This window comes from Glycine soja, chromosome 20 (assembly GCF_004193775.1).
Source record: "Glycine soja cultivar W05 chromosome 20, ASM419377v2, whole genome shotgun sequence".
Classification (NCBI taxonomy): Eukaryota; Viridiplantae; Streptophyta; class Magnoliopsida; order Fabales; family Fabaceae; genus Glycine; species Glycine soja.
In genome coordinates, this window is record NC_041021.1 from 23,428,755 (window position 1) to 23,453,353 (window position 24,599).

General features: G+C 40.1%; 1 non-coding gene across 1 annotated transcript; it reads left to right on the plus strand.

The window, feature by feature from the left end:
• Positions 1–19,496: 19,496 nt before the first annotated feature.
• LOC114404028 lies at positions 19,497–19,603 on the plus strand. Its single transcript, XR_003664788.1, has one exon. It is a non-coding gene; the product is annotated as a small nucleolar RNA R71 (small nucleolar RNA).
• The last annotated feature ends 4,996 nt before the right edge of the window (positions 19,604–24,599 follow it).

Below are 24,599 nucleotides of genomic sequence, written 5' to 3' on the forward strand. Positions count from 1 at the left end.
AGTTAACTATGCATTAGGTATCATGTTCAATCATTTTGTTTTTAAGTGAAATGGGTTTATGATCCCAACATGGTTGGCTCATGGTACCGAATATATGCAACGAAGAATGCTTCCCTTTTTTGTTTTTGTTTTGTAGAGGAAAATGCAAGGCTCATGCATGAGCAAACATGAAATTAAAAGGTATGCAGTTTGTAGAACAAAAAGTTTGTTGAACGCATATGCATGATGATGCCATGACTCATGCAAAATGTGAGGCTGGAATATGATAACGGACAAATGCAGGAACGATATGTTCATTATGATGTTATGAAGAGATGCTTATGCGATGCATGATATGAATGCATTTTACGGACACGAGAGCCTGGAAAATTATCTCTTCTAACTTGCGCATTTGGGGGCGCAGTGCCCCATGTGTACAATTAAGAAGGTGATATGGACCTTCCGGCTTCCCGTGACAAAGGACGAGACCAACATACAATGCATGCTAGAGATAAAATGTGGGAGTGACTTGATTCGCACTGATTTTTGGAGTAAAAACGTGGGATAAACTCATTTTTTTCAAAAAGTTATAACTAGTCAAGATCAGAGCGACAATACAAACTTCCTAGCGGTTTCTAATCATATGGTCCATTAAGTCTATCATATGCTGACAATAGCTGAGAAGTCTGTGGATCTCCTTGGGGGCGGAGTAGGTGTCCACCATTGCTTTGGCCTTGGCTAGCAATCGGGGAAGTTCTTGACTCCCGTTCAAAGTAAGAGCAAATTGGCCCATCCTCATTGTTGCCTCTTGGTGCAATGAATCAATTACCCTTTCCCTTGCTTCCCTTTCTACTGATATCTTGGCGTACTCATCCTCTAGCCTTTGCTCGTGAGTCGCCGCTAGATTTAGCTTCTCTTTGCACTTATTGATGATGGCCCACATATTCCCTTCAGTCTCGCTTAACTGTTGGGACAAATTTCTTTTCGACCTAAGGCAAACCTTTAGCTCGTCCTTCCAGATCATGCCTTTGACCCGTGATGATTCCTTTCACCTCTTCGGAGCTTGAGCTCACTATTGCTGCCCTATAAAGCCCCTCAAAACTTGTTTTGGTCGTGTTCTTCCTTTCGGGCCTTCTTGGTTTCTCGTTCCAAGGCTTCAGCTGTGGCCATATTGACGTCCCTTATTTCATCATACTCTTTTCAGACTTTGATGGCTATGGACTTGAACTTCTCTTCGACTACCCGGGCTCTTTCAAGCTCTGCCTTTAGGGCTTGTACCTCATCACTTTCTTCCAAAGCTTTAACCTCATCGTCTCTCACAGTCTTTAGATTTGGGAGCCAATCCAATCCTTGTGTTCGGACTCTCAGCCACTTATGATAGCCGCCGATGATCCCATTACGGCTTCCCCTAAGCTCTCTGTCCTTTCTTCACGCCGCATCCCATGCCTTGCGAACTCCTTGGAGTACCCTCGCGTTGTGGTCACTGAAACCCCGTGCGATGAAAGGCGTGATGCTTTCGTCTGATGGCACTCCTCTCATGAGGTAGCCAAGCTGTCTTATGGCGAGGACGGGATTATAATTAATACAACCCCTTGTTCCATCAAGGGAACCTTTAGACATTCTTCGTATGAAGATAGAATCCCGATTCTTCCTTCCTTCTAGCGAGGGAACCATTTAACAGACGCCCCTCCATGCTAGCCAAGAGTTGGTGCACAACAAACAATTCTTGCGCCGCTCTTTTCACATCCCCGGTCGAACGTGTCATACATGGCCAAAATGGCGACGACCGGGCTTTCCTTGCCATGATGAAAGGCGAGGAAAGCGTCAATCGCTGCTAGGTCCACTAACCCTTCCATATTCGGAAAGAGGACAACTCCAAAGATCAAAAGCGCCAAGATGTCAATAAAAGAAAGCCCATTCGCCTTGATTTGCCAAGGCCTTTGCCCTTTCCTCCAAACACTTCCTTGGTACTCCGACTACCCCATTCCTGTTTTGCTTTACACGGTCCAACTCTTGTGCTGAGATTTTCACCACCTTGGCAACTCTTGTCGTGGAGGGATAGAACCCAGAGAAAAGATATGGCTTCCTTCCTCCCAGTGGGCATCCCAGGATTTCTTCAAACTCTTTCACAGTTGGCACTAGCTGGAAGTCCTCAAATGTGAAGCACCTTAGGGGCTGGTCATAATACTGGGAAAGGGATGCAATCGGTTCCATGGAGACTTCTACCCTAGCTAGGTCCCAAATCTTACCATAGTCTTTGCGGAAGGCTTGCCGTTGAAGTTGACCCATTAATTGCCCCAACTTTCGTAAACTGGTGACCTCTAAGCTCTTGATTTTGACTTGATAGAACCTCTTTTTAAGCGAAGGCTTTTGACTTGATCCCATGTTTTACTAAAGTGAAATAAAATCTAGTGCGAAACAAAACTCCTACATCTATCATCGGTGGAATGGATGAATGCATGAAGAAATGCATATGACACAGATGCAATTTACGAATACGGGAGCCCGATAAATTGTTTCCTTCTTGGATACAACGTTTGGGCAGCATGGCACCCAACGTATGTTTTTTAAGAAGGCAACACGGACCCTCCGTCGGTTTGCTAAAGTGAGGGGATCAAAGACGAAACCCACGCATGATGCATATGCGAAAGGCACAACACGGGGATGTACATAGTACGACAATATTCACAAACAAATATAAGCAAAAGGGTATATGATACTTATGCATGGCAGTGTGAAAAATGGCACGCAGCGTGTTTGCTCCGTGCCCCTATTTAAGGGACCTATAAGGGAGAGAGCTAACTAGGCTTTTAGTTATATCTCTCTTGATGGTTTCTAGAGGTATCATCCCCTTCGAAGAACATACTGCAGCAGTAGGGACTACTAGCAACAATATGTTTTCAAAGAGAAAAACTCTAGATGAGGGTTCACTGTAATCAAGCAAGTCGGAGACCTAGCATGATCATGGATTCACCTCCACTCCTTATGTTCCCACGAACCCGGGTATAGGGCCCTTTTTCAACTCACCGTGTGTGCAAATAGTGTTAGTGTTTGTGTGCATCAAATGAATAAATATTTACCTCATGCATACAAAACAAAATGCACTAAAAGCATCAAAGAGTTATATATACAAGAACATAATAAGGGGAAGCCAACAAAGGAGTAAGTCATGGCAAAATTTGCACAAGATTAAATGGCCTAAATCTCTAAAAATAGTCCCCAGTGGAGTCGCCAACTGTCGCAACCTACCCTTCGGCGGGAGGGCGACGCGTGACTCGCGGGATGCGTGTTCCACGAAAGGAATACGCGCGGAGTCGCCACCAACGTTTATTTGAGGAAAACGTCGGAAAAACCAGAAAAGACGCGATCTACGAACTTTTAAGTGAAAGGTTCGGGAGTTGTATTTACGCATGGGGAAGGTATTGGCACCCCACACGTCCGCCCCAAGGGACGGCAGCCTTTAATCGAATGTGCAAACATGACTTTGATTTTTACGTTCCCTTTTATGTCCTTATATCCTTTATACCCTTTTTATATTTTTTCTTTTTTGTGGTCGACAAGGGTGTTTCCCTTTGCTCCTACGTATTCCTCAATTTGGGATGAGAAAATCAGACCTACGTAGTTCTTTCGGAACAAAGTGTTTGGTTTAAGTTTGTTTTTTGTCTTTTTTGCAAAATATGTTTTTTATTTGAACAAAAGGTCATTTAAGGTGTTGGACCATTAAACGGTCTTTTGATTTTGAAAGGAGAGAAACGTTAAGGCATTGGACCATTAACGATCTCTTGTTTTTGAAAGGAGAGAAACGTTAAGGCATTTGGACCATTAACGATCTCTTGGGGTGGTCGACAAAAGCGGGGCTTTTGCTCCTACGTATCCTCAATTGCGATGAGGAAATCAGACCTACGTAGTTCTTGCAAAAGCGGTAAAGTTACATGTTGATTTTATGCTTTTGAGCGGTCCATGTTAACCGATAAAAGCAAAGAGGACCGCTTAAGGTGTTGGACCTTAAAACGGTTTTTAGTGATTTTTCGGAAAAAAACTTGATTTGTGAGTTGATTTTAGTCTTAGTTTCACTTTGGTTATTAATCAATTCATTCAAGGAAACTTCCAAAGAAAAACGTCCGATTGATTTTTTTTATTATTTTATTCAAAGATATTTTGATTATTTTATTATTATTTTACTTTTTTTGGTTTAACCGAGGTTATAGCGTGAACGATCAGTTAGATTTCGTTTTAACAGTGATTAAACGAGATTACAACACAAATGATCGGTTGAAATTCATTTTATCATTTATTAGACGAGAAAACGGCTTAAATAAATGGTTAAAGCACGTTAAAAACGGAAGAAAAGAAAACTGAAAGTAAACGAAATTAAAGTGAAAGTACACAAAACAAGAAATGAATTGAAAGTCTCGAATTCGAAAACTTACCCGTTGAAGAACGAAGAACGAACGAAGAACGGATGAAGAACGGTGAAGAACGATGAAGAATTTCCACAGAATCGCTTACAGAAGCGTTACGGAAGTACTTCGACTTGATTTTTCTTCACGAAAACGTGTTTTTGCCCAAAATAGCCGAAATGCATAGCCAAAGGGGTCTTGAACCTTTTGAAACAGCTCCCCCCTCCCCTATTTATAGAAAAAAAAGGAGGTGCTTGCCGCCCAAAGACTTAATGAAGAAGATTTCTAAGCGCACCCGAATTACTAAGTTCACCCCCCTTTTCGTATTTTACGGAAAAGTTACGGAAGCCTTACGGAACTGTTTTCGAATTTGATTTTCATCTTTTTTCTTTTCCCTTTTACCAATGTTAAGTGGAATATGCTTACCCAAGGTTTTCGGAAATTTTACGGAAGTATTACGGAAGCCGCGGAAGCCCCGAAAACCATTTTTCAAAAACGTGGAGGAGCTTGCCGCCCAGTTGCTTCCTCCTTAAGCAACCCAACTTCCAAAATGTTCTGGAAGGGCCTAGATTTGAATTGCTATTTACACCCCTATCTTGATAAGTTCACCCCCCTTACCTTTTTTGGTGATTCTTTTTTCGTAAAGTTACGGAAACTTACGAATCTCGTAACGATACTTGTTTTCTTTCCGTAATGTTACGGAACCTTGCGGATTACATAATCATCCCCTTTTTGACTTACGGAATGTTACGGAATCTCACTTAATTATGCAACGATGCTTCCATTTGATTTCCGGTGTGTCACGGAAACTTATGGATTGTGCATCAATATTTTTTGGTTTTCCGGCATGTCCTGGAATTTCACAAATTGCCTAATGATGGGTGCCAAGCACCTCACAAGGACCAAAGAAAGGTCGCATGTCATCAAGCAAAGGTCCCCGGACGAAATTAGGGTATGACACTCGATTATCGGGAAATTCATTTGACCAATGTCATGTCGTGTACTTGGAGACCAATGCGAAATGCTGCCGAAATTTAGTCAAATTTTTGTAAATAATGGTAACCTTGACGATTGAAGCTAACATAAAAGACAGTTTTCCTAAATGGGATAGGGCCACACCTATAAATAAAAAAGTGAGATTTTCATGCATGGAGTTGCGTAGATGGATTGAAGTTGGATGAATGAAAGTCGCATGAGCCCAGAATATGAGGATGGCATCGAACAGTTCTTGCAATTTGCTTTAGAAAGAGGTCGAATGAATGAAGAAGAAAAATATTATTGTCCTTGCATCAACTGTTTGAATGGAAGACGACAATTACTCGATGACATACGGGACCATCTATTGTGTGATGGGATTAAGAAGAATTACACAACGTGGATATGGCATGGTGAAGTGACAGACATGCAGAGTGGGTCCCAATCTGAACCGTTTGATGTAGAAATGGGAGATCGATTAGAGGACATGATTCGTGACCTTGGACAAGAGTCTTTCCAGCAAGCACACGCCCCTGTGTATGAAGGATTGCTGAGTGATTCAAAGAAGCCTTTGTATGCAGGCTGCAAGAATTCCTTAACCCTGTTGTCTGCTGTGTTAAGTCTGGTTAATGTGAAGGCCAGGTATGGGTGGAGTGACAAAGTTTCACCTCACTGCTTGAGGTAGTGCACAATCTGCTTCCAGAGGACAACACATCGCCTAAAAGTTACTATAAGGCGAAAAAGATATTGTGTCTGATGGGTATGGAGTATCAGAAGATTCATGCTTGCCCCAATGATTGCATACTGTACAGGCATGAATTCCAAGAAATGTCCAAATGCCCTATCTGTGGGACTTCACGGTACAAAATCAAGGATGAAGAGGAAAGCAATTCTAATGAAAAATCCAACAAGGGCCCCCCAGCAAAGGTTTTGTGGTATCTTCCAATCATTCCAAGGTTTAAGCGTCTCTTTGCTAACGAGGACGACGCAAAAGACCTTACATGGCATGCAAATGGAAGGATTTCTGATGGAATGGTCCGTCATCCGGCTGATTGCTCCCAGTGGAAGAAGATTGATGGTTTGTATCCGGATTTCGGGAATGAGCCAAGAAATCTTAGAATTGGACTAGCCATTAATGGAATGAATCCATATGGCACCTTAAGCACTCAACACAGTTCATAGCCAGTTCTGCTAGTAATTTACAATTTGCCTCCTTGGTTGTGCATGAAGCGAAAATACATGATGTTGTCTATGATGATATCGGGCCCTAGACAACCAGGAAATGACATTGATGTTTATCTAAGTCCGTTGGTTGAAGATCTGAGAAAGTTGTGGGACGAGGGGGTTGTAGTGTTTGATGTGTTTCGCAAGGAGACGTTTGAAATGCGTGTAATGCTTTTTTGTACCATTAATGACTTTCCAGCATATGGGAATCTCAGCAGTTACAGTGTTAAGGGTCATCATGCATGCCCCATCTGTGAAGAAAATACAAGTTACATATAACTTAAACATGGGAGAAAAACAGTCTACAATAGGCATCACTGCTTTCTAACACCCAATCATCCTTACAGACGACTGAGAAAAGCTTTTAATGGAAGTCAAGAGCATGATATTGCACCGATATTGTTGACTGGTGAGCAGGTATATCAGCGGGTTCAACACCTGAATACTGTATTTGGGAAGACCAAAAAGAAGAATAAAAGTCAGAGTTGCATATGGAAGAAGAGGTCCATTTTCTTTGATCTTCCGTACTGGTGTGATCTTGACGTTAGATATTGTATTGATGTTATTCATGTGGAGAAAAATGTTTGTGATAGTGTGATTGGGACGCTCCTTAACATTCAAGGCAAGACGAAGGATGGCTTGAATACCCGTCAAGATCTAACTGATATGGGTATACGATCACAGTTCCATCCAACGTCTGATGGGAAGAAAATTTACTTGCCCCCAGCCTGCCATACTTTGTCCAAGAAGGAGAAGATAAGTTTTTGTCAGTGTCTTCGTCGGGTGAAGGTTACACAAGGATACTCTTCAAATATTAAGAGCCTTGTGCAGTTGAAGGAGCTTAAGCTTGTAGGGTTAAAGTCTCACGATTGTCACGTGCTCATGCAACAATTGTTAGCCGTGGCTATACGAGACATCTTGCCAAACAAAGTCAGGTTAAAGATATCTCGCATGTGATTTTTCTTCCATTCTATATGTAGCAAAGTCATTGATCCAATCATGTTTGATGAGTTGGAAAATGAGGCCGCAATTATACTATGCCAGTTGGAGATGTATTTTCCCCCTGCTTTCTTTGACATCATGATTCACTTGATTGTGCATCTGGTCAGAGAAATCAAATGTTGTGGTCCTGTTTATCTACGGTGGATGTACCCGGTTGAGAGATACATGAAGATCTTAAAAGGGTATACAAAGAATCTATATCGTCCAGAAGCATCTATTGTTGAGAGGTACATTGTAGAAGAAGCCATTGAATTTTGTTCAGAATACTTAGAGAAGGCTAAACCTGTTGGGCTTCCTAAGTCTCGGCATGATGACAGAGTGGGTGGTAAGGGTTCAAGAGGACTGCAGGTGATCACTCCAAGTGTAGAAGATTTGTTACAAGCTCACTTGTATGTCTTGAACAACAGTAATGAAGTTTTGCCATAGATAGTTAAGCATGAAGCTTTAGTCAAACAGAATAATTTGAAAATGTCAAAGAATTGGGTGTTGAAAAAGCATAACAAGACTTTCTATGATTGGTTTAAAGATACAATCTTTGCAGATGAGAATGCTTCAGAAACATTAAGAAAGCCAGCAGATGGGCCTAAAAGAAATGTTATAACCCGGCAAGGATATGACATAAATAGGTATTCATTTTACACAAAAGCACAAGATGACAAAAGTACAATGCAGAACAGCGGGGTCACCCTAAGGGCTGAATCTCAACATTTTGCAAGTGTCAATGACGCCAATCCCTGTGTAGCTTCCATCCCTTACTTTGGGTTCATTGATGAAATTTGGGAGCTTAATTATGTGAAATTTATAGTATGTGTTTTCAAATGTAAATGGGTTGACAGCAACACCGGTGTGCGCACCGATGATATAGGATTTACCCTGGTAGATCTAAAGAAACTTGGTTACCACAATGATCCTTTCATCATGGCAGAACAAGCTAGACAAGTATTTTACGTGCAAGACCCTTGTGATGAAAGCTGGTGTGTGGTTCTACAGGGCAAAACAGTTGGTGTTAATGTAGAAGATGATGATTCATACATGGACACCTATGCTAGTCCTTTGACCGCTCAAATCACTGGTAACGTTGTCAGAGAAGAAGAAGCTGACGACGTTCATGCTAATCGAAATGATCATGATGAAGGAGAATTGATTAACATCGTCTACTATAATTTTCTACAGAGACAGAGGTCACCAAACCTAGTAAGTGACAGCTACATTTTTCTCTAATTGAGGCATCGGTTTTTTGTTTCAATTTGCCTCCTTAGGACTTCATCCAACTCATGTTTGTCGCCAGTTTCATCATCCACCACCCTTATCTTCTCTGGCTTCTCACGTTCATTGTTGTTAAACCCATATTTATGGTCTCTTCCCTTCATGTCTTGTTTTATCACAACTTTAGCTGAATCTCCCATCTTCAATATAGTTGAATCTCCTGTCTCATTCTCCAATGACACACTTTGATGGCCTGTATCTCTTTTCTTCGTATGTTCTAATGCTTCAGCTTTAGAATGCCTAAAGCAATCAGAATTTTCCAGTGATCACCAAAGGCTTCTGCATCATCATTGACACTCTCCACGCTCTTTGGTTTATGCTTCTGTGTTTTCTTCCGTGCCTCCTCGTTATAAATCTCAGCTTTATTGGAGGTTGCACTAGAACGATCACCACCAATCTTTGCTTCTTCCTCGTCTATCAGGTCAATATCTTTCCTTTCAACTTTTGTTTTGTAAATTACAGTGTAGTTTACAAAAGCAAAGGTGAAACGAAAGATATTGAGCTGGTAGAGGAGGAACAGGCACGGATTGGTGCTGATCCTTCTAGTGGGACCTCCAATAAATCTGAGAATTATAAGGAGGAAGCACGGAAGAAAACATAGAAGCATAAACCAAAGAGGGTGGAGAGTGTCAACGCTGATGCAGAAGCCTTTGGTGATGACTGGAAAATTCTGATTGCTCTATGCATTGTGAAGCTGAAGCAGTAAAACATACGAAGAAAAGAGATACAGGCCATCAAAGTGTGTCATTGGAGAATAAGACAGGAGATTCAACTATGCTGAAGATGGGAGATTCAGCTAAATTTGTGATAAAACAAAACATGAAGCGAAGAAGGCATAAATATGGGTTTAACAACAACAAACGTGAGAAGGCACAGAAGAAAAGGGTGGTGGATGATGAAACTGCCGACAAACATCAGCTGGATGAAGTCCTATGAAGATCCTCGTCATTCTCAAAGAGGGGAACGAGCAACAATTTGAAGGTTGTACATTCAGGAACTAAAGAATTCAAAATAGCTAGTAATAAGGGATTTGTTTTTGGGATTTTCTGAGCACCAAGAACGGCTACGCAAGAAGCTTGCACTTGAGGAGGGAAGGATATTTGCAGCTAATGAACAAGTTTCTTAACTATTTGTCCTTAAGATTTTACTTTTTCTTTTTGCTAATATGTAAATATTAATGGTATCAGGGTATCGTGTAAAAACATGGTCTATATTTACTTCTAAGATTGTTAGGGGTAAAAATGACCATGTGCATATGCCATAGCCTTATATTATTTATATTTACATATAAGAAAAAAAAACAGTAAAATCTGAAGGACAAATAGTTAAGAAATTTGTTCATTAGCTACAAATATCCTTCCTTCCTCAAGTGCAAGCTTCTTGCGTAGCCGCTCTTGGTGCTCAGAAAATCCCAGAAACAAATCCCTCTTATTACTAGCTATTTTGAATTCTTTAGTTCTTGAATGTACAACCTTCAAATTGTTGCTCGTTCCCCTCTTTCTTTTCTGCAAAAAAGAAAATCAAATGCTGTGAAAACATGGATGAAGTCCTAAGAAAATCAATATCAAAGAAAACATGGATGAAATCACAATTAAAAAGCACAACTACCTATCTTTCAGAGTCCTTTGGTTAATTTGTCTTGTCTCCTTATGTGGTGGGGTTTTGTTTAATAATATTATACTTTTGCCTTCCAAAAAAAACTTATGACTGATCCTCTTTTCATTAATCCAATTTTGTATGTTATTATATAAAAGATCATGGGTTCTCCACCTGCCTCCACTACTCCTCCTCCTCCTTCTCCTCCCTCTCCTCCTCGTCCTCCTCCTACTTCGGACGCATCGGCTTCGACGTCTGCCGTGAAGCGGACACGCAAAGCCTCATGTCTATGATCGTTGTCCACTAGACCACCTGGTGTTAAGAGACCAGTGGTGCATGTTGATCCTGCTACAGGGAAGGCCGACGGTCCCCACAAGAAGAAATTAAGAACATATTTGGGGATTGTGGCACGTGATAAGGTGGACATCACCTACGAGAACTGGAAGGAGGTCCCTACTGCTCAGAAGGACCTGATTTGGGATGATATTCAGGTATTTCTCTTTTCTTATTTGATTGTGTGTAATTAATAGCCAAAAAAATTCATTATTGTAACAAATAAACTTTGTTTCATGTTGTCAGGCGGAATTTGATATCCTAGAGGCTTCTGACAGTAGAACGAAAAGGAAGTTACTACAGGCCATGGGGGAGAGATGGAGGCAGTTTAAATCAGACCTCACGAGGAAATGGGCCCTTGCAGCCAATCAGGACGGTGTCGAGGACACTGTCTGTGACAAATACGGCATCAGCAAGGAAAAGTGGGCCCAGTTTTGCCAGAATCACAGAGACCCTTCTTGGGAGGTATGTTCCTTTTCCATTTAAGTTGTTTTTCATATTAAACATGATGTTGTTATACTTCATTCTACCCATTTCAAACATTATTGTATAATTTTTTCCAGGATGTGCGCATCAAGGCACAAGCCATCCAAAAGCAGAATACTGCCCCCCACGTTTTGTCTCGTGGGGGTTATGATTATTTGGAGCAGAAGCTCCTGGCTAAAAAGACTAAGAAGAAACTGTAGGAAGCTGCACATTCAGGAAACGTTGATGGCGTCATCGACCCTCCATCCCCGGTCAGACGCCACGTGAAGTGGAAGATGGCCCGCACGAAGAAGACAAGGGAGATGACGACAGAGGTCGCAAAGGAAATCGCTGAGAAGATTGTAAGTCATTTTCAACTAAACATTACAATTATGTTTGAATATTTTGAGAATTCCATGTACCATTGTGTGTTTTCTGTGCAGCATTCGTTTGAGGAGCAGGCCACATAGGGATCGTTCGTCCCCCATGGACGTCAGGATGTCTGGCCGCTGCAATTGGACGTCCAGAGCACCCTAGACGTGTCCGTGCTGCTGGAGCCGGTGTCACAATCAAGCAATACTTTGGATCGGCTCCACGAACGTCCCGCAGTGCTTCCTCCCTGCCTCCTGACGAATTACAGTAGCTGACTCAGCAGATCAGGGACCAGCTAGAGGAGTCCATCATAGAGAAAGTGACGAGGTAGGTCATGGCATCCTTCAGCCAGCTTCAGCCACAGATGCAATCTCAGGGACCTCTTGAGCCTCTGGTTGGTCCTGGTCCATCCGGTCCTCAGGTGAGCACAAAGGGGAGTTGTGTTGATCCCTCAGGAAACGATCCTGAGACGGGTGACTCTGACAGGTGCGACTTGTACATAGAAGCAGATCCTGCCCGCCTGGTTGCCGTGGGGAGAGTTTATGAGGGATCCACTCTTGTTCATAACACTCCTTTGTTTCCTGGCCAAGTAATGGTGAGTGTGGACGAGGTTGAAGATGCAGATGCTCCAGTTCCTGTACCCACTGATGAGTTTTCCTTAGTGGGGCAGGCACTTCACACCTTCCTTGCTTGGCCGACACATCTGGTCAAGTCTTTATCACACAAAGCGTGCACTAATTAATGTTCACGAATTTGGGTTAACTGGTGAAGGGAAAACTGCCAGGGAACCACATTATAAACGAAACCTCAATGAGAGTTGGACTTCGTCCTCAAAAGGAAACAACACCAGAATATTTAGCCTTCCATAGATTCAAACAGAAAACGTAAATGAAACATGAAGCAAAAACGTAAATAAACAAAAACGTAAATGAGACAGAAACGAAAATGAAAACAGAAACGTAAATGAAAGTAGAAGAAGAAACAAGAACGAAATTGTAATTAGATGCAGGAAATGGAAAATTGCATTTCGTGAACAGTAGCATCCAAGCAGAAAAACGTAAAACCCTAAACAAAGCTCTGAATAATGAATGGCATAACAAAATAGCCTTGCATGAATCCCAAGGCTGCTATTTAAAAAGAGTCACTCAAAGTCACTGGGCCCTATTGCAACACTCTGGCCCAAAACAAAATAAACACTGAACCACATAAAATAAAATTGCGGAATTTCCTAATTAGAAATTAACTGAGGTAAGCGCTGCTTTATTTCCCCTCTTCAAGTCCACAACCAAAATCTGGATTAAGCCCAATGTTTCATTAATTCCTGAAATTAGATTAAAAACATCAAATTAGCTAAATGAGCCCAAATAATAAAATTGCCTAATTAATTGACAATTAAGACCAATCAGTAATTAAAATGGTGCAAAAAGGGTTTAGAAAATAGAAGAAAATGATGGCACATCAAAACCCCCCATACTTAACCTTTTGCACTCCTGGGAAAAATGATACAAAGAACAAAATCCATGGATATTCAAAGAGAGACAAACGAAAACATTCACATATTTCTCAATGAACATCAAGGAATGAAAGGAATGGGTAACATCTAACATAAGGAGATCCGAAAAGTCAAGACATTCATGAAAATCATCCAAGCAACCCAATCATGGCAAAATAGTTAATCAGCTCAAGAATGAAAAGTGATAAAGCCTCACAAGATATACACACTATCTCTCAAGTGTCTAGGCTACTATTTACCCTCAAAGCACCCATTAAAACAAACACCACATAAACTTGGCAAGATTCTAAAATTGACAATCTACCCATAAACATACGCACATGAGGATCAAAAGGTCTTTTAAGGTTGTAATGGGGCCAAGGACAAGGTATGGAAAAATATGGAATAAGTGGCTGAATCCCAATGGAATAGAGGAGCAATAGGGAATAAGTGCATATTAAGAAAAAATAAGAAAATAAAAAGAAGCAAAGATAAAATTTAAACATAAAGAGTAGAACTAAGAGTCTCATCATTCTTTTGTCATTCAAGATCTTATTCACTCAACTTTACTGCTTTTCTTTTTCTTTTCTGATTTTTTTTTTAATTTTTTTTATTATTTTTTTTTACTCTGTAGCCTTTGAGAAACAACATCTCATTCAGCATGTCCAACATTTAACCAGTATGTAATGTACATGGCTCAAAATATATCATGAAGCATGGCCAACAAAACATGTTATCCAATGAAACAAAAACCCCCACACTTATTCCCAAAACAATTCCAAAGCTCCAAAATTCCTTAAGGATATGGTGATATCATGGTTTTTCACTTAAGGCTTGTAGTGCGCTTCAAAACAAGGAAAGGGAAACAAGACTCAAAAGGGCTATCAAAGGAATTAAGTCAAGGTAAGTCCATTTGGCTAGAAGCTTATAAGAAGAAAATTGCCTCAATCATTTCCAAATATGCATGTAAATTAGGAAGCATCAACAAGAATCAAGCCAAGGCTATTGTGCAAGCAATCAATGGGGGAAAACACACCAAATGATTATGATGATGGATGGCTCAAATTCTCACAAAGGTAAACTCATCACTTTCGAATTGAGCTTTCAAAACTATCATGACATGTAGAGGAGAATCAAAGATTTCAAGTCACAAAATGTCAAAAACCTTTATTTTCAAAACAATTACCCATTTCTTGAACATATCCTATAATTCAAAGAAAAACATGCAAAGACGTACATGCACACAGAATTGACCCAAAATATTAAACTAGAAATCCGACGAAACTAACAACATTAACAAATTAACACAACTAACAAATTAACAAAACCGACAAAACTAGCAAAACCAAAGAACACTCCCCCCTCATACTTAAACAACACATTGTCCTCAATGTAGCACAATTAAAAGATTAAAACAATTAAACCATCAAATAGAATTGGACAAGTGTAATAAAAGCAAAGAAGAAGATAGGAACAGAAGAACTCCCTAAGTCATGGTGGAGGAAGAGTAGGGTGGAGTAAGGAAGTCTCTTCCACCACTACATCCACTAAAGAAGGGTTCGTGAGGAATGGCTTACGTCGATGTCCGTTGACCATGAAGCTCTTGTTTGTGGAGTCGCTTTTGATCTCAACTGTACCATAAGGAAAAACATTAGTAACAACAAAAGGACCAATCCACTTAGACCTCAACTTACCACTCATGAGTCCAAGCCTAGAATTATACAATAGCACTTTTTGCCCAACCATGAAGTCCTTCTTAACTATCATGCTATCATGGAACTTCTTGGTCTTTACTTTGTAGAACTTGGCATTCCCGTAGGATTCTAGGCGGATTTCATCTAACTCACTCAGTTGCAACTTTCTTTCCTCACCAGCTTGATCCATAGAGAAGTTGCAAGTCTTCACTGCCCAGTATGCTTTGTGCTCAATTTCCACTAGAAGATGACATGCCTTTCCAAAGACAACCCGATAAGGAGACATTCCTATGGGTGCTTTGTAGGCAGTCCGATGTGCCCAGAGAGCATCATCAATCCTGGTACTCCAATCTTTCCTGCTTGGCTGCACAATCTTCTCTAAAATTCTCTTGATCTCCCTGTTAGAAATTTCGGCCTGTCCATTGGTCTGGGGGTGGTATGGTGTGGATACCCTGTGTACCACCCCGTACTTTTTAAGCAGGGCATACATTGTTCTGTTGTAAAAATGGGTTCCTTGATCACTAACAATTGCTTTAGGTACTCCAAACCTGCAAAACAGATTAGACCTGACAAAATCTGCAACAACTTTAGCATCATTAGTTCTAATGGGCTTGGCTTCCACCCATTTTGAAACATAGTCAACTTCAAGGAAAATGTAAACATAACCAAAAGAGACAGGAAAAGGGCCCATGAAATCTATACCCCAGACATCAAACACCTCACAGAATAGCATAGCTCACAAGTGCTGTAGATCTTCCACGCATCTTTAAAGATGGTGGGCCAATAAAAACCACAATCAAGCACTTTGCAAGCTATCCTTTGAACACCCAGATGACCTCCCAGTGCGGAAGAATGACAGAACTGTAGGACTGAGTCAGTCTCATGATCTGGAATGCATCGTCTAATGACCTGATCACTGCATAATTTCCACAAGTAGGGGTCATCCCAAATAAAATGCTTAGCATCACTTTTAATTTTATCTTTTTGGGCTTTAGATGCTAAGGGAGGAAAAACAGAAGCAACCAAATAATTGGCAATGTTAGCAAACCAGGGAGTAGAAAGAGAGTCAGAAATACTATACAGTATATACAAATGATCATCCGGGAAATCATCCCGAATGGGTGAATCCGCATCCGATACACGTTCGATCCGACTCAAATGATCAGCAACTAAATTTTGTGCTCCGCTCCTATCACGGATCTCCAAGTCAAATTGTTGAAGCCAGAGCATCCATCGGATCAACCTAGGCTTAGAATCAGCCTTCTTCAACAAGTACTTTAGAGCTGCATAGTCAGTATAAACAATAATACAGGTACCAAGCAAATAAGATCGAAATTTTTCAAGAGCAAAAACTATGGCTAGAAGCTCTTTCTCAGTAGTAGTATAATTCGCTTGGGCAGCATCTAAAGTCCTAGAAGCATAATATATCACCCTGAGCAATTTATCAATTTTCTGAGCAAGGACAGCCCCCAATGCATAATTTGATCCATCACACATAAGCTCAAAAGGGGTTGTCCAGTCGGGTGCCTGGATGATGGGAGTGGTAGTCAGCGCTCTTTTGAGACAATCAAAAGCCTCTTCGCATCTGTCATTAAAGTCAAACCCCACTCCTTTTGCAACAAGTTAGACAGTGGAAGGGCTACTTTGCTAAAACCCCTTATAAAGCGCCTGTAGAATCCTGCATGACCAAGAAAAGATCGCACCTCTTGCACACAAGAGGGGTAAGGCAATTGTGAAATAACAGAAATTTTTGCAGGATCTACTTCAATACCCTTATTGGAAATAATGTGGCCTAAAACTATACCTTGCTCAACCATAAAATGACATTTTTCTAAATTTAGAACAAGGTTAGTTTCGATGCATCTATTCAAAACTTTTTCCAAACTATCCAAACAACCATCAAAAGAGGATCCATACACAGTGAAATCATCCATAAACACCTCTATGCAATTTTCTAAGAAATCACTGAAAATACTAATCATGCACCGCTAGAAGGTACCAGGGGCATTGCACAGGCCAAAAGGCATCCTCCTATAGGCAAAAGTGCCGAAGGGGCAGGTGAATGTGGTCTTTTCCTGATCCTCAGGAGCAATAGTAATTTGCATATAACCAAAAAAACCATCAAGGAAACAGTAGTGAGATTTACCTGCCAGGCGCTCAAGCATCTTGTCAATGAATGGCAGGGGAAAATGGTCCTTTTTGGTAACTTGGTTCAGCCTCCTATAGTCAATGCAGACTCTCCAACTGTTCTGCACCCGAGTAGGAATCAGCTCCTCCTTCTCATTTTTGATCACTGTGAGGCCGGTCTTCTTCGGGACTACCTAGACGGGACTCACCCATTGGCTGTCGGAGATAGGATAAATGATTCCAGCTTGCAAAAGCTTGGTTATCTCCTTCTTCACTACATCAAGAATCACCGGGTTGAGTCTTCTCTGTGGTTGTCTTACTGGTTTAGCTCCATCCTCTAAATTTATTCGATGCATACATGTGGATGGGCTAATACCAGGAATGTCCGCTAGGGTCCAGCCTATAGCCTTCTTATGCTTCTTGAGAACAGACAATAACTTCTCCTCTTGCTCATCAGCGAGGCAGATATAATCACTGGAAAACTTTTGCTATCATCCAAGTAAGCGTATTTTAAATTTGATGGCAGAGGCTTCAATTCTGGTGTGGTCGGCTGGATAGTGGTAGAAGGAGATGGTTTCTCAGCCTGTACCTCATAAAGAAAGTCAGAGGTATGTGTACTTCCTGAAACATGGTTAGTCCTATCTGACTCTATAAAATCAATCTCAAGAGGTAAAACACCACCACCAGACATGCAATCAATATCACTTTCAGATTCACTCTCAGCATCAAATTCGGACATATGATCAAGTACAATTTCAGACTCAATGCATGAAGAGTGAGAGGCATGCAGATTAGAGTAAAGATCAATCATGTATTCATCAACAACATGGTCAATTATTTCAGCACGAAATACAAAAAGATCTTCAGATGGGTATTTCATAGCATCCAGAATATTAAAATGAACAGTTATATCACCAAACTCCATGGATAGTGTGCCTGCATAAACATCTATCTTAGTTCTAGCAGTTTTCATAAAGGGTCTGCCTAGAATGATGGGAACCGATCCTTGAGAAAATCCATCCTCCATATTCAAAATATAAAAATCAATAGGGAAAATCAGTTCACCAACTCTAACTAAGACATCTTCTATGAAACCAACAGGATAGGCAACACTTCTATTAGCTAAATGAATTACCACATCAGTTGACTGCAAGGGACCTAGAGATAGAGAATTAAAAATAGACAGAGGCATAACACTAACAGAAGCTCCTAAATCTAGCATGGCATTGTCAAACTTACTATTCCCTATAATACAAAGTATGTTGAATGTACCTGGATCTTTACATTTTTCAGGAATTTGCGGAATAGATTTACCAATTAATATGAAGACATTTCTGCCCATGCTAATTCATTCACTTCCTTTAAGCTTCCTCTTATTAGTGCACATCTCCTTCAAGAATTTGGCATATCTTGGAATTTGCTTTATTGCATCCAGCAAAGGTATGTTTACCTCTACTTTTCTGAATGTTTCCAAGATCTCTTTCTTTGCCTCTTCCAATTTTTTTGTTGGAAACTGCTCTTGGAGGGAATGGAAGAGGAGGGATGTGTTGTTTCTGCAAATCAGAATTACCAGTGGAAGATTCACCTGCACAGAAATTGTTAGGTAAATTTTTGTCATCACCTTTTTTTTGGAGTAGAGTGAAGTTTGGCAGGTTCATTTGTAGATGAGGAAGGTGCTACGGGTTGAGGTCATTGACACTGCTTTCCCGACCTCAATGAAATGGCACTGACATTTTTGGGATTTTGGACAGCTTGGGAAGGCAGCTTGTCGGAATTCTGGGACTGTTGTTGATTCAATTGTGTAGCCAATTGTCCCATCTGATTTGTTAAGCTCTGAATGGAGGCTCTGGTCTCTTGTTGAAACTGCATGTTCTGCATAGTCATTTGCCTCACAAGTTCTTCGAGGGAAGGTTGTGGAGGAGCCTCAACTGTTGGCTGTTTTTGGGGCTGCTGTTGTTGTTGGATTGGTGGAGGAATGTATGGTCTGCTTGGGCCAGCAGCATTTTGGAAGGAAGGAGCAGGCTGCTATTGTTGTTGCTGAGGGCTAGACCATCTGAGATTAGGGTGATTCCTCCATCCAGGGTTGTATCTGTTGCTGGAGAGGTCATAATTGTTCTGTTGTGGTTGATTTTGCTGCTGAGGTTGAGGTTATTGTAAATGTTTGCAGCATAAGCTTCGGGCTGCTCAATTGCTCCAGGTTACTGCATGGAAGGGCAAAGGTCTGTATGGTGGTTAGTAAAGGAGCACAATCCACAGACCCTTGCAACAGGTACAAATTTATGGTTCAAGGCCAGCTGGGTTACCAAGTTAACCAATGCATCCAGTTTGCCTTCAAGCTTCTTAGTTTCAGATGAGGCAGCTGAGTTTGTAGCTATCTCATGCACTCCTCTAATGACTATAACATCATTTCTGGCGCTAAACTGTTGGGAGTTGGAAGCCATCTTCTCAACTAAATTTCTGGCTTCAACAGGAGTCATGTCTCCAAGGGCTCCACCACTGGCAGCATCTATCATACTTCTCTCCATATTACTGAGTCCTTCATAAAAATATTGGAGAACAAGTTGCTCCGAAATCTGATGGTGAGGGCAACTGGCACATAGTTTTTTAAATCTCTTCCAGTACTCATACAGGCTCTCTCCACTAAGTTGTCTAATACCTGAGATATCCTTCCTGATGGTTGTGGTCCTAGAAGCAGGGAAATTTTTTTCTAAGAATACTCTCTTAAGGTCATCCCAGCTCGTGATGGACCGTGGAGCAAGGTAATACAACTAGTCCTTTGCCACTCCCTCTAAAGAATGAGGAAAAGCCTTCAGAAATATATGATCCTCTTGGACATCTGGGGGTTTCATGGTGGAGCAGACAATATGAAATTCCTTCAAATGTTTGTGCGGGTCTTCACCTGCAAGGCCATGAAACTTTGGAAGCAAATGAATCAGTCCAGTTTTAAGAACATATGGGACATCCTCATCAGGGTATTGGATGCACAAGCTTTCGTAGGTGAAATCAGGTGCAGCCATTTCCCTTAGAGTCCTCTCACGGGGTGGAGGTTGTGCCATGTTCTCAGAATGTTCAAAATCAGAATGCTCAGAATCATAATGCTCAAAATTATAATGCTCAAAATCTAGATGATCAAAATCACCAATAACAGAATGCATAGATTCACCAGTAATCAGAATGCTCAAAATTATAATGCTCAAAATCAGAATGTTCAAAATCGTAGGAAATTTTTTTCTACCCCAAATACGTATATAATAATTGTGATTCTGATAACCGGAGCAAAAGTTATGGCCGTTTGAAGTTTTGATAAACACAAAATTTGCTACTTTTTTGGAACTTTCAAATCTGACCAAACTAAAGGTTCTTGCTATTTTTCCCAAAAAATATGGATTGAAAGAAGTCACCACAAAAAAATTCAGCCAAAAATAACAACCTTAGCTACTAAAACAAAAAATCCAAAATAATTCAGCATGGGTGGTCGCTAAAATCCGTCGCTACATGATTTCTACTACTACTCTATTTTGCCGCAAGCAAAAGGGGTTGCTAAGTCCGTCGCAAAACAATATACAAAGCAAAACACCCAAGACTGAAACAGGGGAAGCGCTTAATAGGAAAACTGAAACAGAACACACACTAAACAAATTATCAGGACATTAAACAACACTAACACACATACTAACAATTAAACATAAAACACGAAAGAATTAAACACACAACGCTAGCTATTATGAACCTTTGGACACTGCTCCCCGGCAACGGCGCCAAATTTGATCAAGGCCGTAACCGAATCAAATAAACATGAAAATGCAGTAACTAGGAAGTGATCCTAGGTTGTTTCCCAACGAGCAATGATAAACCAAATGTTCATAATATACTTGCAGTAACAGTAACGATTGGGGGGGGGGGGTTTGTTTGTTTTGTGATTTAAGGAGCAGAACAAGTAAACTGGAATACGAAACTAATAATATTAAAAATGGGTTGTTTCCTATGATTCAGAAGCCATGAATTGTGTTGAGTTTAGGTTCCTTTGAGTTTTGTCTGGTTATTTTTTGTGGCTGAAACCTAAACCACAAAATTCTTACAAAAATATTAAAGTAGAAGAAAACCTCAAAAATCTAGAGTGACTTGTTCACCTATTGTAGTTTTGTCATAGAAGTCATGTCTAGTCATGAAACTTGTCACATAAGATTTCTTATGTTGTGCTGAATTTTATTTTCTTGTTTCTTTGTCTAACTCATTTGTTCATGAGTGCATGAAATTCTTTTAGCCTATTATTTGATTTGAGTCAAATCTTTCATGTTAATTAGTCCTTAACATGTTCATGCAAAAATCTTAGAGAGTCTTTGATTGTGAACCTTTTCTTGAACTTTTAGGTTTCCTTATGATTGTGTCTATTGTGAATTTGAGTTTTGGTGATTGAATTTCTGGCTGAAATGTTGATCCTAAGTGAATATTGAACTCCTAAAACTGTGTTAAACAATCCTAGTGAGTTCAACATACATAGGAAGGTTGAAAGTAAGCCCAAGGCAATCAATATACAATGCTTAAAAAAAATTGCTGATGCTGGCAGCTTCGACATACAAACTTGTAAAAATTACTGAGAATTGGTTACTTCGAATTTTGAGCTGAAATGTTTACTGAATTTGCTAGACATCTGGAAAAAAGTTATAAAAAAAGAACCAAGTGATTTGGATAAAAGGAAAAAATACTAAAAATCACACAAGTTGGCAGAAAAATCAGTATCCAGGAAAAAAAAAGTGAAAGGGAAGTGTGCTTGTTGTTTTGGCTCAAAATTTATTCTATAATTGGTGCCTATGTTATACCAATCTTAGTTCCGAAATTTCAATTGAAAATTACTGTGAAAACAAGTGCCAAATCTAGAGGTTTGTTGAGTCATTTTTTTTATAGTTTTTTTTTTCTCTACTCTAAAGCCATTCTAAGTTTCTCTTTGAGTCCTAGCTTGCTTCTATGTCCTTTTCATTGCTTTAATTGTTGAGTAATCCTTGAAAAATTGTCTTGTTAAAACCCCTTTGGTTTAGATTTCATTTCATTTTTTTGGTCTTTGGTTATTGCTTGTCTCTTTGTTTCCTTGTTTGTGGGTTGCCATATAGGGAATTGGAAGGAGGATTGGTGCCATCCCTTGAAGAATTTGAGTCAAGAAGAAAAGGGCCAACCACCTTAAGAGCTATTGGACTAAGAAGCACTCCATATTGAGTGAATCACCAAAGAATGAACAACCACCAAAATTGAGGATCATTTTGTAATTTTATAATTTGCAATTTACTTACCTTCATTGCTTTCAAGTTTTGTAAAAAAAAGGCTTTTCATTGGAAGTGTGTTGGGAGCCTCCAATAGGTTACCAAACTTCCATTTGTGTGTAATAATATTAGGCAATTTTTCCTTAGGATAGTGAGTGTTTTGTTGGGAACCTTGAATGTGGTCATCCAAACACTCTTAGGATTCGCCTAGTTTACTTTCTTGCTTACTTTCATAGCTTATTTCCTTTACCTTCCATTGTCAAACCGCCTAGATAGCTTTCCTTTTACCAATTAGTTTTTTACCTTATATTTCACACCTCTTTGAGTGTTTATTTGGCTAGTTTCAACCATAGTTTCTTTTACCTTTTGTTTTCAAACCTCCAACAAGAAAGAACCACAACATAGGAACCAACATGAGTCATCATTCATCTAGTGTTAATGGCGAGGGTACTAGTCATAAAGACCCTTTATCTAGAATCTTAGATGAGTTGAGTTCCCTCAAGTTATGAAAAGAAAAATAAGAGAGAAAAGAAAAAGAAAAAATAAGAGAGGAAGAAAGAAGAAAAATAATGAAAGAAATGAAAAGAGAAAAACATGCCTCCTATAGTGGTCATAACTCTTGTAAGACCTTAAGTGAAGAACTTTGTGACTATTATGAAGGAAGGCATAGGTCACATCTTAGACCTCACTCCCATAGGAGAGAAATGGAAAGAAAGCCTCAAGAGGCTAACATTAACCTCCCATACTTCCATGGGAAGGACAATGTAGAGGCTAACTTAGATTGGAAAATAAGGGTAGAGCAACAACTTAAAAACAAGTCTACTTCAAAATCTTATGGCTCTCACTCTTATCAAAAGAAAGACCAAGGTCAAGGCATCTTAGGGGTGACACCTTCTAAGCCCAAAGATGGTAAGGGGAATACAATAGAAAAGCAAGCCCCTAAGGCTAGTATGCAAGAGAAAACTAGCTCTATAAAGTGCTTTAAATGTCTTGGAAGAGGACACATTACTTCTCAATGCCCCACCACAAAAACCATGATTATGAGGGGCCAAGACATTTATAGTAGCCAAGATGAGGCTACTACTTCACCTTCCTCTAGTGAAAGTGAAGAAGCAAAAGGGGAAAAATCTAGTGAAGAAATCTACCCCCAAGAATAAGGACAACCATTAGTGGTTAAAGAGAAGTGTAAGGAGGTAAGTGTCTCCTCCAAGAGTTTAGCTAAGAAGGAAACTCATTTTACAATAAAGACAAACATTAAAGAAACTTTCCCTCTTAGAAAACCTCCACATTTTCTCTTTTGTAAAAAGGCACTTGCTAGCACTGCCACACCTCTTGGGCTTGAGTTTGTTCCTCAAGTAAAGAAGTTGTTGGATGAGGGTTTGGTTCGCAAGAGCTTAAATCCTTGTGCTTTGTTGGTGCCCAAAATAGGTATTACTAGGCACCAAGTCCTTAAAATAGGTGGTATGATGAATGTTTTGAGTGGTGCAACACTCTTTTGTAAAATCACTCATGCACCCAACATCTTCATGATTTGTGTACATAGGGACCCATTGGGTAGGTTTGTTCTTATTTTTAGTTTCAATACAAACTTAGGTACTCATATGGGACACCTTAGGTTTGTCATACTTTTTGGTAGGGATAATCAATATAAAAATACAGAAAAAGGTATGTTTTATTGCATTACATTTCTTAATTTTTCAAATAGTGATGAAGGGGTTCCCATGAACCCTAAGAGAATAAAGGTCATTCCTGAGTGGCCTACTCCACCAAGTATAAGAAAAATTTGGGGCTTCCATGACTTAACAAACTTTTACAAAAGGTTTGTCCCATATTTTTCTATACTTGTAGCACCACTCATTGAGTTGGTGAGAAACCATGTTCCCTCATGGGAAAATGCCCAGGAAATAGGTTTTCAAACCTTACCTTACTTCAACATACCAAACACCACTAATACATATGTTTTTGTTCTTTTTACAGGTGTTGAAGGAAGGAGCCCAAGGTATGAAGAACCTCGGGATTTGAGGTCAAATCCTTTCCAAGGTGGAGGGAATGATGCAATCCTACCTCGCAAGGGCATTGGGTAGAAGACTCCAAGTCGATAGGGCTAGAGATCCAAGAGAAGGCCCTAGGGTTCTCATGAGCCTTAGGGTAGATTTCGAGCCCATGGGCAAAGTATGAGCCCGCTTATCTTTGTAAATATTAGAATAGGTTTTTCCTTCCTCTGGGCCTTGTATTTTGGCCGTTCTAGTAGTATAGGGTTTTAGCCTTGTATTTCGGGGCATTTTGAGTAGTCTTTGTAGTAAAGACTTTTTTTTTGTATTTTTCATGTTTTTTGCCATGGGGGTGAGCTTAGCTATTATAGGGGGGGTGTAGCTAAGCTCTAGCTTCTCATCTCAAGGAGGTGAGCTTAGCTATTAGA